Genomic DNA, 15,118 nt, shown 5'->3' with positions numbered 1-15,118 from the left:
GGTAAACATGTTGCCAAGTAAGAGCTGATTTGGCCTTTATTTGCCCTGGAGCCAGCATATGAACCCTGTTGCCTAAACAATCAGAAGTGCTGACAGCCCCTCATTTCAGTAAGTCTAGTTTCACATTAAGGGCATGATAATGCCATGGCACATTCAGACTCTCTGAATTCATACCCTTAAAGAACCTAAAAATGCTTATTTGGTCCTGTCAGAGCATGTGTCATAGCACTGCTGGGGTTTGATTCCCATAAGAAAACATGCGCTCACAGCATTGTGAGATGCTTTTGATAGCCTCCACCATATGCCACATCAGTTATGTTTACTCCCTGGTGAGATTATATTATTCCAACAGCACAATACACCAGTGGTTGTGTATGACCTCAGCCCCAGACTCAGTCTCAGTGCCCCGCAGGTGCGTCCCGGAAGGCAGCCCGGGACAGGAAACAGTCATGAATAGCTAGGCTAACAGGAAAGCTGGACATTCCTTGTGGGGCTATAGATAAGGAAATGACTGGCCAGCCTTCCAACAAACACCATTATGTTCCGCTGTGGAGGTGATACGTCAAGACTTACGGCAGAGAAGCTGAGCATCTTGAACTTGCTCTTAGGCGGCAATGGCACAGCGAGTTACTGCATATCCAAGCGCTCAGCAGGCATAACATGTGATTATAGTTATAATGGCAGCTTGTAAACCACCGCAGGGCTGTGCCACACATACAATGGCAAGTGCCAACAGGAAAATATGCCAACAGGCACGCAACAGGCCGCGCTTAATGCGGCCGACAAATATTTCACTTTGAAATCACTTACATATTTCTCTTTGAAATCACTTACATATTTCACTTTGATATTACGTCATTTTTCCAAAACAAAGCAGTGACACAGCAAGACACCGCTTGAAAGGCAGTTAACCTTCTTCCCAGTGTGTGTCCCATGAAAGTTAGATTTTACATATTTGCTCATCAAATAATCATCTGATGTTGTTTGATGTACAGTATTAAACGTAAGTAAACAAACACTATTAAGTGTGGAAAACCTTTGGCATTCCCAATGAATTCTTCTCTGTATGATGAGGAGACCAGAAGAAATGCTTCTAAGTTCGTTAAATTTGTTGTATTTGAGCTTGAATCCAAGATCCATTGTGTCTCCTTGATTATCACGCTCATTGATTGCTCTTCAATTGACAGCGCACCTTACTATAGTCTTAAAGTCAGATTGCCTAACGTTATTCTTCTGCTTTAACCGAATGGACTGATTGGATTACATCAGGGTTTACTCAGTGCCCTCAAGTCATTTACATTTATTATCATTTCTTAAGTTAACTGCTTCTCTTAAACTTGTCCTCTGGCAAATTAATTGAAAGGACATTTACGGTATTTTGAACATTGAGCCCCCTTTCTGGTTCGTCTAGGATAGAATAGAGTGGTAGGGAGAACCGATACGGTTGATACGGAGAACCAAGCGAAAAGACTACAACCAGCCCCATTTTCCGTTTCCGCTTCTGGTCCGGTTTCCGTTTCATTTACAAAATGCAGATTTACAAAATGCCAAATAAAACACGACAGAAACTGTATTTCGCTACGATACCTGATTAGGAACATCAATGACACCACTAACCACTCGATGAGTTTCACATTTCTGAAAACTAACGTTTAGAGGTGTTTTTGAATGCCCATTGTGAAGCAGGCAGGGGCGATTCGAAATTAGCCAAATACTCGAGCCAGGACCAATATTCAAAAATTTCGGTGTTAACCACTCTATTTCATCACAAACCAGAAAGGGAGCTCAATGTTCAAAATACCTGAATAGTCCTTGAACTGAATCTCATTATAAATGAAAGAGATATTTTTTCTCCTTGAGTCATCGCCTGATTTTCAAGTGCTTTTATTGATTTGTGTTTTTTATTTGATTTGTGATTTGTGTGTGAATTACACCATAATAATATGTGCTTAGGGTTACTTAAATGTGTCTGTGTTTGTATGTGCACATCAATTTCGTTGTGTTTGTTGTGTTTGTGTGTGTGTTTGTGTGATTGTGCATCTACATTTACAAGTGTACACCTAGATAAGCTTGCAGATACAAGGCCTTTACCAAAGCAAATTCAGTCCATGTCCGCAATGCATAAGCCTTTTTGCCTCATCTATCAATCCTTTGCTTTACCATACAATCACTATTCTATTCTGGACACACCATCTGGCAAAGGAACATCTTCATCGGTTTTCCAGGTGGGGCCTGCATTGGACTTCACTTATTTAACAAGGTCAGTCCGTTCAGGCTTCAAAGGCTCCACAGGGATGGTGGAGGGCTTTTGCTGCCACCATGGATTTTCCCTACGGAGTTGTTAGTGAATTAGGATCGCGACTGAGGATGGGTTGCATGCGTTGTTCACAGTCACATGTGTTGTTGTTTTAAGTCCGGGCCACACAAATTAACTCTGGCTCTTTACGCTTATGAAGTTTCTCTCTCTCTCTCTCCCTCTCTCTCTCAAAAATGCTTTATTATCATGGATCTCTCTCTATCCCTGGATAAATGTTTTTATGTGTGTGTCTTTCTCTCTCTCTCTCTCTCTCTGTATATATATATATCTATTCAAGATCATGACAATGGTTCATGTTTGTTTCCTCCCTATTGTTCGCCTGTCATCGTGACATCCCAAAAATATCACCATGTCTGTGTCACCATACACGGTCTACCACAGGCACAGCCAGGAAATAATGTGTCCAATTTTCGAACAACTCTTATCTCTAATTGCCTATTTCTTGGAATAATACCCAGTGGAAGTGCGTTAAAAGCCATCCATTGCTCTCAGCCTGCAGGATTACAGAGTGGTCGGAAGTCGAGGGCTATCTGCTGCGTCGGTCCCCCATCAACTGGTACAATTTTGATTTGAGATTGAGGGATTTATCAGTGTACATGTAACGGTACAGAAATACAAGGGCTAAATCTCCCCCGTCCTCTATTCCCAGGCAATGGAGTTTTCTGTCCAATTGTCAACCCACGCAAGTGTGCCACTGGCTTTGGTAATCCCCATGTATTTACACCTGGGGGCATTCTGTAGCGAGCGCCATGACATCACTGCAATAATACATGACTACCGACATCAAAGAAGATTAAGAACTGTAACTAGTACAAGTTGGTTTCTATTTTGAGGAGAGGCATTGCTTTTTTAAGCGAATTACCATTAGTTCCCATGTTCTTCCCTCTATCCTCCCCAAGTGACAACATGACACAGAACTGAACCTCATCAATTCTCCTTTGCGGCCGCTTCTCCACAACATCATATGATGTTAGCCACCTCATCTGTTACTATCAATCACGTACAGCTTTCTCTGGAGCTCCTTGATCCTTTTCCAATCCCATTGTATGCCAGCAAATCTAAAATGATGGCTTTACTAAAAGACAAATTGAAGTTAGAAGCTCACCAGTGCTGAGCCTGTGGGTGACAGGTGTCACAGGTTGTGACACAAGCTTCACCTTGATTCTTACATAGCTCCAAAAATTACTGGAGTAACAATCTAGATTTCTGCCTTATTTTATTACCCGGGACAATTTAAAAATATCTTTGTTACACACAGTTTATGTATAACAGTTAGTGTAGTGTAGTAGTACCTAGTTCAAGATTTAGATGGATTGAGAACCTTTATCTGTATGTAAATAGAGAGCCATCAGCCATCCACCAACCAGTGCCACATATAGAGTTATGAGTCTATGTTGGACATTGCTTCTTGTGGCTTGGTGGGATGTCCCATCCTCATTCTTGGTCCCAAACGGAATAGGGCTCCTCAGGGGTCATGAGAAAGCCACTACTTGACGTTCCCAACACTCTGCCAGGCCTATGGACTCTCTTAAAGGCACAGCCATCTCCTATCCTCTTCTCTCCTCTTTTCTCTTGTTTATTCTCTCTCCTCTCTTTGGATAGTCTCTGTCTCCTCTCTGTCTCCTCTACTCTCACATCTCCTCTCCTTTCTCCTCCTATCTCCCTACTCTCTTCTCTTCAGATCATCTCTCCTCTCCTGTCTCCACTCTCTTTCCTCTCGCCCCCTTTCTCTTCAATGTCATCGCTCTCCTCTCCTCAGTTGTCCATCACTTATCAATTCTCTTTATTTCTGACATTTTCTCTATTTCTCTTGACATTTCAATCGTTTTTGTCATCTTTTTCCTCTCTCCTTTAGTTATGTTCTCTGACAAGAATGTCGTCTATGCCAGCCTTAGCATATGATCAGGCAGGCACCAGGACCCCATCGAAATCCTGTAATAAACCCACTATATACAGACATATTGATATATAACCCATTATAACTGATGGGTTGCTCATGACCCCTTGCGGATCTTGACCTAGATCTTTCCTGTGTCGTCAAACATCCAAACTGGTGTATTGTTTTGGCTGCCTCAAGTTATTTCCTTCAAAGTTTACTGGGGTTTCATGATGGACAATGGTTACATCAGTTATTATGTATACACTCCCCAGAAAAGCTAGATGTATTTATAGTGGCACTGTTATTGTTTGTGGAGGAGGACCCACCCCTCTTATTACAATAATGTCAATTCCTCCTGCCACATTGAGGGCAGCATTCCTTCCAGGTTCAGACCCAATGCGGCTTTTTAGATAGCTTATATGAAGCATTTCAGTATGTCACACGCAATAATGTCATCACTATCCAAGGATAATATGGCTATTGCATGACATACCTTGCTGTAACTTGTAGACATTACATCCAAATGTAATGTAATAAAAATGATTCCCTGCTAATAAAATCTGGTGGTATGTTGGGAATGCATGAGGGTGTTTGGTTTGATCTACAGCTTTTTACCTGGCTTAACAGGCTGCTGATGTCCTAGCCTTCTCCCCATCGCCCCACCTTAAATTGAGCCAGGCAACTCAACCTTCGATGCAGTTGAGCTGTTGAACACTCCACTCATTCCGACAAAGCAATGGTCCTCCAAGCACGACGGTGGCAGCTGTAGCACGAGCACAAGATACTGCAAGGGACAGTGAACACGGTTTCGCCCTGCGTTATGATAAGCCATTACAAGAGAAGTTACTACCGAGATCGCGCATGGGCTAGCTTTCAGTTCCGCTGACAGATGTCGCTTCCAGGAGGATCAACACGGATGTCTTCCTGACCTGTCAGTCAAAGTTAAATGAAACAAAAAAAAGAGAAAGAGAATCAAGTTCAGAGCAGACGGGAATTGAGGGCATGGGCTTAGGCCAGCGAGCCTAAATCAGTATTAAATCATTCTTAGGAGGACTTATGAAGGGGCAAGTCGCTGAAGCACACGAGATGTCTGTAACAGAGACTTAATCCCTGGCCTTTTCTTCAAGTTGTACCGTGGTTCACGCTCGGGCCAAGCTGATCATATCCATATCTCCACCGTATAGAGGGATAAGGATTATAATGAAGCTCTTCATGGACGTGGGATATGTTATACCTTTGATATAACGGCGTGTTTTGCTAAACATACAAAATATGCCAATAACTGCCAAACTCATTGACATGTTGATGCACATTGCCGTAAGCTACAGAGAAAGAAGCAGTATGAATGCTTCCTATTGATGATTACCTAAGACTACTTTAACCAGAGTCTCTTCAACTAAGATATCTGTATTTTTACCCAATTATGACTTTCTAGCATTTTATTCACCACTGAAGAAATCCATTACAGCCAAAAAAAGCTTCCACTGACCACAACAGTAATTCAGTTGGATTTAATGCTAAATAACACACATACCAATGAAAAGTGTCAAACTTGTATTTAACACTTTAATGCCTATATTAGAAACAAAGAATATAATATTTTCTTTACCAACAAGGTTGCTTTATATTTATTCAGTCTCACATAAAAACCCAGATTAAAAAAGGAAAAAAATGGTTATGGTTTGACATTGGCTGTATGCAGCCTTGTGGAAAAAGTCATTACCTTGGCTCTATTAAGCCAGGCACTGGGGTATTAGAGTTGCCATTGTTGCTGAAAGAGAGATTCTGAGGAGGCTCTCTGAGGGGCACAGTCAGAGGCACAACCAAGGTCTGTGTCAAACTGTTGCTATGCATTTGAGGCAGCTTTTGTACATACAGGCCTGAGTATGCTTCACAAACCCAATTTATACATTTTGGCTGTTTGTTTTTCCATCTTGCCAATCCGTTCCTACAACCTTATAATCTTCCGTGGTCATCATGACCAATCAGCTTTGTGTATGCTAGTCCCTCAACCATTTGTCATTTTTACACAATGTGTGTACATTTATTCTCTGCCCGCCTTCCTTGAGCCGTGAAAAGCACCGTGTCCTTTGCTCTACCAGTGTGGAAGATGAAGAGCCTCTCTATCGCCAAGGTATAGTTTCCCGTCCTGGGGGCAGGACCACCTGTCACCTCCACCGCTCACTCCCACCCCCAGCCCCTCACTGCCTCTGCCCCTGGGGAAACACCATCATGATCTTCTCATATCTTCACACCTTTCTCTGCCTCTCCTCTTCCACTTTCCTTTCCTTTCCTCTCCTCCTTCCCTCCTCTCCTCTCCTCCTCCCCTCCTCTCCTCTCCCCCTCCTCTAGCTCTCCTCCTCCTCCTATAGGGGCTGTGGCTTCTGCATCTCATCAGCCTGTGGCAGGGTTAGCCAGGAGTGTGTGTGTGTGTGTGTGTGTGTGTGTGTGTGTGTGTGTGTGTGTGTGTGTGTGTGTGTGTGTGTGTGTGTGTGTGTGTGTGTGTGTGTGTGTGTGTGTGTGTGTGTGTGTGTGTGTGTGTGTGTGTGTGTGTGTGTGTGAGAACGTGAATGCATACGTGTGTGTGTGTGTGTGTGGTCTGAAGAAGGGATGCTCGTTATATCTGAAGAAAACAGAGTTATGTGATGTGTGTGTTTGTGTGGGTGCGTGTGTGTGTGTGCGTATGCGTCCATGTCCGTGTGTTTGTATCCGCTTCCCTGTGTCTACGTGTATATATGTTTGGTTTTATTTTGTGGGTGTGTGCGCGCATGTGTTTTTTTTTGTGGTCTCACTCAAACCTATGGCCCTCGGCCCTGCTCTCTGTTTACTCTCTCTCACTCTCGCCGTCGCTCTTTCTCTCCTCAATAGCTTTTCTCAGTTTCTCTCCTCAGCACCTTTTCTCTACTTCTCTCTCCCCACCTATAATTAAATGTTCCCTCTCTCTGTTTATCCCTCTATGTTTTTCTGTTTCTGTCTCTTTCCACATTTAATTATCTCTCTCTCTCTCTCTCTCTCTCTCTCTCTCTCTCTCTCTCTCTCTCTCTCTCTCTCTCTCTCTCTCTCTCTCTCTCTCTCTCTCTCTCTCTCTCTCTCTCTCTCTCTCTCTCTCTCCGTCTCTCTCTCTCTCTCGCTCTCTCATACTTTTCCTCACTATATTCTTTCTTTCACTCTCCACTGATCCCTCCCTCCCTCCCTGGGTGGTGTGTATGTGTGTACGTGTGTAATTATAGGCATGCATCCCGGGGTTGTTCGGTCACACACGGCCGAGTTTTCAAATGATGTCATTATCTCAGATAATGGCATCAAGGTGCCGTTCCCCAGCCAACATCTATAATTGTTGTTTATTGAAAAGCAAAACAAAAAACACCTCACTTTCAGTTGTCTTATACAGCCGCCTTTACAGGGACACTTAACATCATTTATTATGATGTTATTCTTCTTCTTCTTCACAAGTCACAATAGGGCGGTGTGATTGAATTTCTCTTTCCTCATTTGCGGTGTGACTAACAGGCCATCTGAGATAATGTGTTTGCCGTCATCAGATTAGGTGCAACTCAAGAGGGTTTTATTAATGCAATTCTACCGATGATAGATGTGTGGTCTTTGCCAAGAGTGGAGAACTCATTGTTTTATTTTGTCTGTGAATAAAGTAGAACATTATCAGTTGGGATTCGGAAAGAGCTGGCGAAGTCACGGTCGTTGAAATTGAGTCGTTATTCTTGTAACACTTTAATGAATAGATGTGCATCAATAGTACCATTCTCCCAGGCAATCTCTGTCTCCTGTCATCGTAAGTGGTGCAACACGGGTACGGAACAATCCTGAGCAAACTGTTTTCTTTAGCGTTGTTTTAAACCTGATTGCCACCATAATAATTCAAAATCGTGCAATAGAAAACAGTTCTTTCATAAATTGTTTTTTTTTCAACCCAAGAAATGAGTATAACCTATTTGTGTTTTCCGTTACTCAATGGGACACTTTAGATGCTAGCATCCTCCAGTGTGTCTTTCTATTACAGAAAAACATTTCACTTCATTCAAGTATTTTCTTTTACCTCTCTATGCACAAACTCTGCCTCTGAAGGAGGGAGAGGGAGAGAGAGAGGGAGAGGGAGAGGGAGAGGGAGAGGGAGAGGGAGAGGGAGAGACCCTCTAATCCTCTGCGTGTCTTTGAAGAGGTGGAAGTTTTTCCAAACTGAATGCTAAACAGGATCTTTCAGGATTAAGTCTGCATATGAGTCATGCGTACTGCTGACTCCACTTTAGGAATTGGAAATACGGAAAAACGTATGTTCACAAAAGCCCAAACCCTGGCAAAACGTGTATATTTCTGACGGTAAAACGATTCCTAGAAACTTGTTCATTTCCACTGACAGCTAAAAGTCCTGGGGAGCTTTCAGTCAGGAGACATCATTGAATGTTCATTAGTGACTGTTCATTACACTCACTGATTTCCTAATGCAACCCATCCATGGCAGCCATTCCCATTAACCTATACACATTAACAGCAATTAGGTCTGTGGCTCACTTTGCTTTTGTTTCGTAATCAGTTAAACTGGAAATTGCGGAGAATGGCAATTGTAGATTTGTTTGCCCGACATTGTAAAGACTTTATTTGTCTTTCGGGGTTGAATGCAAAATATGCAGTATTCCTTCTAAACTATATGTCCTGCATGCATCAACATGATTGAAGGCATGCTAGACTTACAGAGACACTCTGAGGATCTGTCCCATAATGGTTTGGATGTACACCTCATTCACACACACACACAATCACACACACACACAATCACACACGCTCACATGCACACACGCGGCAGGAACCATTATTAAACGTCTTCCACACAGTGTCACATGTAATGAAAATCCTCATTTCGATGCAACATGTTTGGTCTCTCACTGAGAGGCCATGTTAAAGCACATTCATTTTCTCCTGCTGTTCCCCAACGTCAACCCTGTATACATCCCCCCCACTCTCCCTCTCTCTCTCTCTCTCTCTCTCTCTCTCTCTCTCTCTCTCTCTCTCTCTCTCTCTCTCTCTCTCTCTCTCTCTCTCTCTCTCTCTCTATCTCTCTCTCGTTCTCTCGTTCTCTCGTTCTCTCTTTGTCTCTTTTTCTCTCTCTACATTAGCAGTTACCTCACTTGGGGGGTACATTTAATCACAATGGCAGACTCCTACACACCCACACACACACACACACATTTACATACAAACACACACACACACACACACACTTGCCTACACACCTAAGTCATTCTAACACACGTCTTGGGGGGGGGGGGGGGGGAGGTTGACGCGCCGCTGCGTGCCTCGTCCGGTCCGTAATCACTCGGAGCCCCTGGAGCCGGCTCCGTCGTGCCGCCCCACCCCCGCTTTCACAATCACTAGGACAGCCATTGGATGAAATCCTTGCGCAAACACATCCCATCCTAACCTCCACCCACCGTCCACCCACACGCACACGCACGCACGCACGCACGCAAGCACCCACGCACACACGCAGACGAATCCCCTATAGCCCCAGCTTCATCGCCCCTCCGAACACTATACCTGTCACCCAGCGACGCATCGCTCGGCGAGGTGAACGGGGGGTGGGTGGGGGGGGGGGGGGGGGGGGGGGGGGGCGGGGGGTGATCAGAACTCTCCCCATCACCGCGCTCTGCCGTCCGAAACGTCTCGCTCATCCGTCTCCATCCGTCCCAGTGGTTGTTAAAAATAGACCCCGGCTGTCTGCTCAGAGGCACCTATATTCCCCACCCCCCCCCCCCCCCACACACTTCAAACCCAGATGCACACCCACACACCTCCTTGCCCCTTTGCTGCTCATTTTCCTTTCATTTATCCTCTCATAATTAAATAGAGGACCAGGAATCAGCGTGGCATGGTCATAACAAGTGGCATGGAGTGACTGCTGCGCAAGTCATTAGCGTGCACTATTAACCCCCCCCCCCCCCACCACCCGCTTTTATCTCACTAATTGCTTCTGCTGAGGTTGGCGGTCAAGTGCACTTCTGCCATCCTAATCAGAACGATGAAGTTGCGTGACGTTTGTCATGAATATGTGTATATTATGAATGGACCCATGACCGGCCCTCCAAATTAAAATGACACTCGGAAATAATTTGACAACAGCGTCGCAGTAATTGGGTTTGGATCACGTATGTATGGCAATTCTAGGAGAGATCGGCAACCTCATTGAATAGGAGTCATATTATAGCGGAAGGCACTTATGTTCTATAGCTTTTGCTTTCGTCCTATATTCTGTGGGATATTGCTCTCCTGGACCAGTGTGCAACTGGCTTTAGTCAAATATACACACAAACACACACGCTTGTACATGAAAACACGCACACACATTTTAATCATTGATTGCTATCACTATCGGAAGCCCCGCTGTTTATCTTTTCTTCAGAGTGTGATGAATGTCTTATGTAAATGGTGGCAGTACTTATCACATGAACTTGAACCCTGCTACTGAACTCACAACTGAGCCCCTTGATCCTGCATATCTAGATGTTCTTCAACTGGAAAGACCATTATTGAACCAAACGATTTTGAAGAGGTTGACCTTCACGACCTTCAGATAAGATGGCGAAGAAGAAAGAAATTTCCGTATCTACAAGGAAGCTCTGGCCCCTGAGAATCAAGTTGTTGTTTTTTTAAACCATTGACATTCAAAACATAGATACAGACATACACACATGCACATACACACACACACACACACACACACACACACACACACACACACACACACACACACACACACACACAACACACACACACACACACACACACACACACACACACACACACACACACATACACATAAAAACACACACAAGACAGACTTTAGGATTAGCTTCAGTTTTTAGATCCTGTATTAAAAGACGCCAAACAACGCATAGCACAACCTCTTTAATCTTCCTAAATGTACAAATTGAATCCAACCATTTAGTTTTTCAAATAGTTTTTTTTTGTCATCACTACCTTATTCTTTGGCATCATTTTATGATTAATCTCAGAAATAGATGGTCAACAAAACTCAGCGGGCTGTATAGCATTTATAGCTACAAGCTGATGATTATATATTAATAAAATAGTACGAAGCATCCAATCTCAGCAGATTCTTTGAAAAATGCTGATGAGGCGGTGTTACAACAAAGCTAACCCCTGTCAGATGAAGGGGCTTAAAAGATAAAAAGCTCTTACTTACGTGGTGCGTTAATTTACATTAACATTAGCATTAACAGACAATAGTTAAACAAGACACAAATTAGAAATACACGCTGTCGTGAAGCCCCTTCTCTTCTTTGAGTGTAAAGGGCGCGGACGTCTGCTACGGGTCTAAGAGCAAAACAGCCTGACTCCTCTGAAGTTAAGACATCGCTACACAAGACAAAAGACACATTGTCAGGAGCTCTGGACCTAGTACCCCAGAAGTATCAGTTGGCCATGCCTGCCATGGAACTGAGCTAACCGCAATGCTATGCTGCTTTTGGGAATGATTGCCCAAAAATGGTTTCAGTTTTATAAAAAAAATGAACCGCAGCAGAGGTGGTATGGCAGGACTCTAAAACACATTGTAAGGACATGAGGTCGAAAGAAAAGGCAAAACAATTTCTGATAGAGCAAAAATAAACTCAGCCCTATTTCAAGTCAATGCAGAGGTAAGGGGGTGGGGGAGATTGGGAGAGAGAGAAAGACATCTAGGGACAGAAAGATAGACAGAGTAGTAACACAATGGGGTTGAGAGAAAGTGGTGAAGAGGGCACAAATGAAGAGTGCTGGAGATAGTGCAAGATACTGAGCCCAAGATTTGGCTCTTTAATCGGGTCGTTGAGGATTAGAACGGATTATACACGAATTGCGACATAGCAGCAAATTAGCCCGCTAGCTTTAATCTGACGGCGGGACAAGACGGAATACTTGACCAGAAGTGTGCGATGATGTTATGTGTGTGCATTTCTGTGTGTGTGTGTGTGTGTGTGTGTGTGTGTGTGTGTGAGTGTGTGTGTGTGTGTGTGTGTGTGTGTGTGTGTGTGTGTGTGTGTGTGTGTGTGTGTGTGTGTGTGTGTGTGTGTGTGTGTGTGTGTGTGTGTGTGTGTTTGTGTTGTGTGTGTGTGGGGGGTCTTTTCGTTGCAGGCTTGTGTGAGGATGACTAAGGATGTGCTATATGGTAAATGGTTCATTGCGCATACATTTTTCTGAAGACACACTGCGACAGAGTCCTCATGACATCATCACTGGTCTGTTTCTGATTTTGGTTTGGGTTGAGGTGATTATGTCTACTTCTTTATTAATTTATCATGATTTACATTATTGATGTTCCTACTCTCAAATACATACATTTGATAAGTCGATGAAAACACCTGAATAAAGAAACAATAAATGCACAGATAAATAATAAAGCAATGAACATTCTAAACAGACTACACAAAACAAGTAGTGTTGTGTAGAATCCTATGGTAACCCAGAAGAACTATGAACAATGCTAAGCCACAAATACTATCTGTGTCTTCGTTCAATCGGCCTTTAAAACAGTAGCTTTTAGAAGTGTCTCCAAAGAGGATAAAGAGTCCTAAAACGAGCGCTCCTCCTGACTGACTACTGGAGTGCATGAGGATACAGAGCAGCACTACACAGAGGACTTGCTGCACGTATTTAATGAATAGCTCCAGTCCAGGCAGCCGGCTGAAACCTGATCTCACCTGTGGGGTCACACACATAGAGGCAGACTCAGTCCACTGAGCACTCCAACGTGCACGTTTATTTGCCTGCGCACCCACATACACACATACAGACACACACTAACCATGCACCCCATACTCATACCCATTCATGTGTGCAATTTAACTAACCAAAAGATGTTTGTACTTAATATATGCAGTTGAAAAAAAGACATGGGCACTGGTTGTGCACACACGCAAAACACACACACACACACACGCACACGCACACACACACACACACACACACACCACACACACACGCACACACACACACACACACACACACACACACACCGGAAAGCCAAGTCTTTTGTGGTTCACTGTAGCCTGACTGAATTTGCACCTCTCTGTAAATTAGGTTGGACAGTAGAGGGTGGAGAAAAAACATCTGAATTATGACTTATTAATGCCCGGAGATGAGTGAATGTATGTGCGTGCGCGTGTGAACACGCCTGCGCGCCCGCGTGTGTGCTGTATGTGCTGATATGATTTCAGAAGGACAGTTTGAAGTTGCTTGCATAACAGCAAGCCAACTGTACCACCTTTTGACTTTACTTCTCAACCCCCCACCATCCAACACCCACACACACACACACACACACACACACACACACACACACACACACACACACATGCTCAGTCCCCACTCGTGTCTTTGTTCTGTCTAACCACTACCCCCTGGGCTGGGGTCCGCCCGCGTGTCCACTTGAATCATGTGGTCCGAGTGCAGAGCAGGGTCCCGGCCGCGCGCTGGCCCACCTTAACAGGCTGCGGACATCGCTTTCCATTTGCGCCGCGCCACAGCACACACACTGCTGCGCCAGGGAGAGAGGGGACTCTCTGTTGTTGTCGCCGATGCTAATGCAGCAGGCGAAACTATGTCACATGCACTTGTTAACTGTTCTTGTTTTTTGGGAGGGATTTCATAAAGGGATTTAACAACGTAAGCAGTTGTTCTTTCGCTATACGGAGTACATCACATAATTTTTATGTCGCTGATGCTCTTATCCAAAGCGTCTTAGGATAAGTGCGCTCCACCATGAAGATACTTCCCAGAAATTTCAAGAATCATGACAGTACATCAAATTCCTCAAATGCGCTAAATGCTTTTATTTAAAGTGCTGCATTTTAAGGACAAGCGACAGAGATTTTCTTTTCAGGTGTCTCCGAGCGTCATTTGTGCGACAGTATACATAACTTTACAAGCATATATTGGTATTTGAATTTTTTCTAAAATAGTGGGGATAATGAAAATGCAATAAGGGCTATGATGGAAATCTGTGTCTTAAGAATCATATGATTGGATTGTTATCCAATGATGATTATTTCTACCATAGTAATATCTCGTCTTAATATAGGACTTTGTGGATTGGAAGAAATGAACATCGGTTATCTGTCATCAGTGGTCTACACAAACAGCATACCAATCAGGGAGTATCTCCAAACTGTACCAGTGGATCGTAAAATCAGAAGACAACTTAAAGGAACAGTTTGAACACAGCATCTCTTACCCGTGGGAAATTCTGACCCCCTCTGAGTTTGTTTGTTTAACCCCCAGATCATCAGGGGTTGTGGCCTTCCGTCACTCAGTACCCGCCCAGCACTTCAGACCTTAAAAGAAACAAGACTTGTTATGTCTTTATCTCAGACACCCATCTTTTATAATTGCATCCCCCCAGTGGAGGTTAACGCACACAGACACAATCTCCCACGTAGACGATCTCACACGCAGAATGACACACGACAACCCAAAAAAACACACAGGTACACAATAAACAGACACACACACATAAACACACAAACAATCGTAAATCATCACACTCACATATGATTACACACATAGACATGTGCACAATAACACAAACACACACACGCATACACGCACACACAAACACACAAACACACACACACACACGCACACATTCACACAAACACACACATTCACACACACACACACACACACACACACACACACACACACACACACATAGACAGACAAACACACATTAGGGCTAAAGCTATGAATAGGGACCCTCCCTGCCTGGCCCTAGTGGACGGCGTCCACAGGTATAGAGTGTGTGACATGTGAGACACTGGGAGCAGGCCTTGTTCAGCGGAGCCAGAGAGGGTCCTGCATTATGCATGCTGGGATGCTGTTATTTTCATCACACCACGCTGTTAGCCATCATT

The 15,118-nt window shown here is 43.9% G+C and overlaps 1 protein-coding gene across 1 annotated transcript in view; it reads left to right on the top strand.

Moving 5' to 3' along the window:
* The window catches only part of esama (endothelial cell adhesion molecule a), a 38,103-nt gene that overhangs the window by 1,105 nt on the left and 21,880 nt on the right, over positions 1 to 15,118 (top strand). The gene's annotated exons all lie outside the window — the stretch shown is intronic.

This window comes from Gadus chalcogrammus, chromosome 7, assembly GCF_026213295.1.
Source record: "Gadus chalcogrammus isolate NIFS_2021 chromosome 7, NIFS_Gcha_1.0, whole genome shotgun sequence".
Lineage (NCBI taxonomy): Eukaryota > Metazoa > Chordata > Actinopteri > Gadiformes > Gadidae > Gadus > Gadus chalcogrammus.
This window is presented reverse-complemented; position numbering and strand designations above follow the sequence as displayed.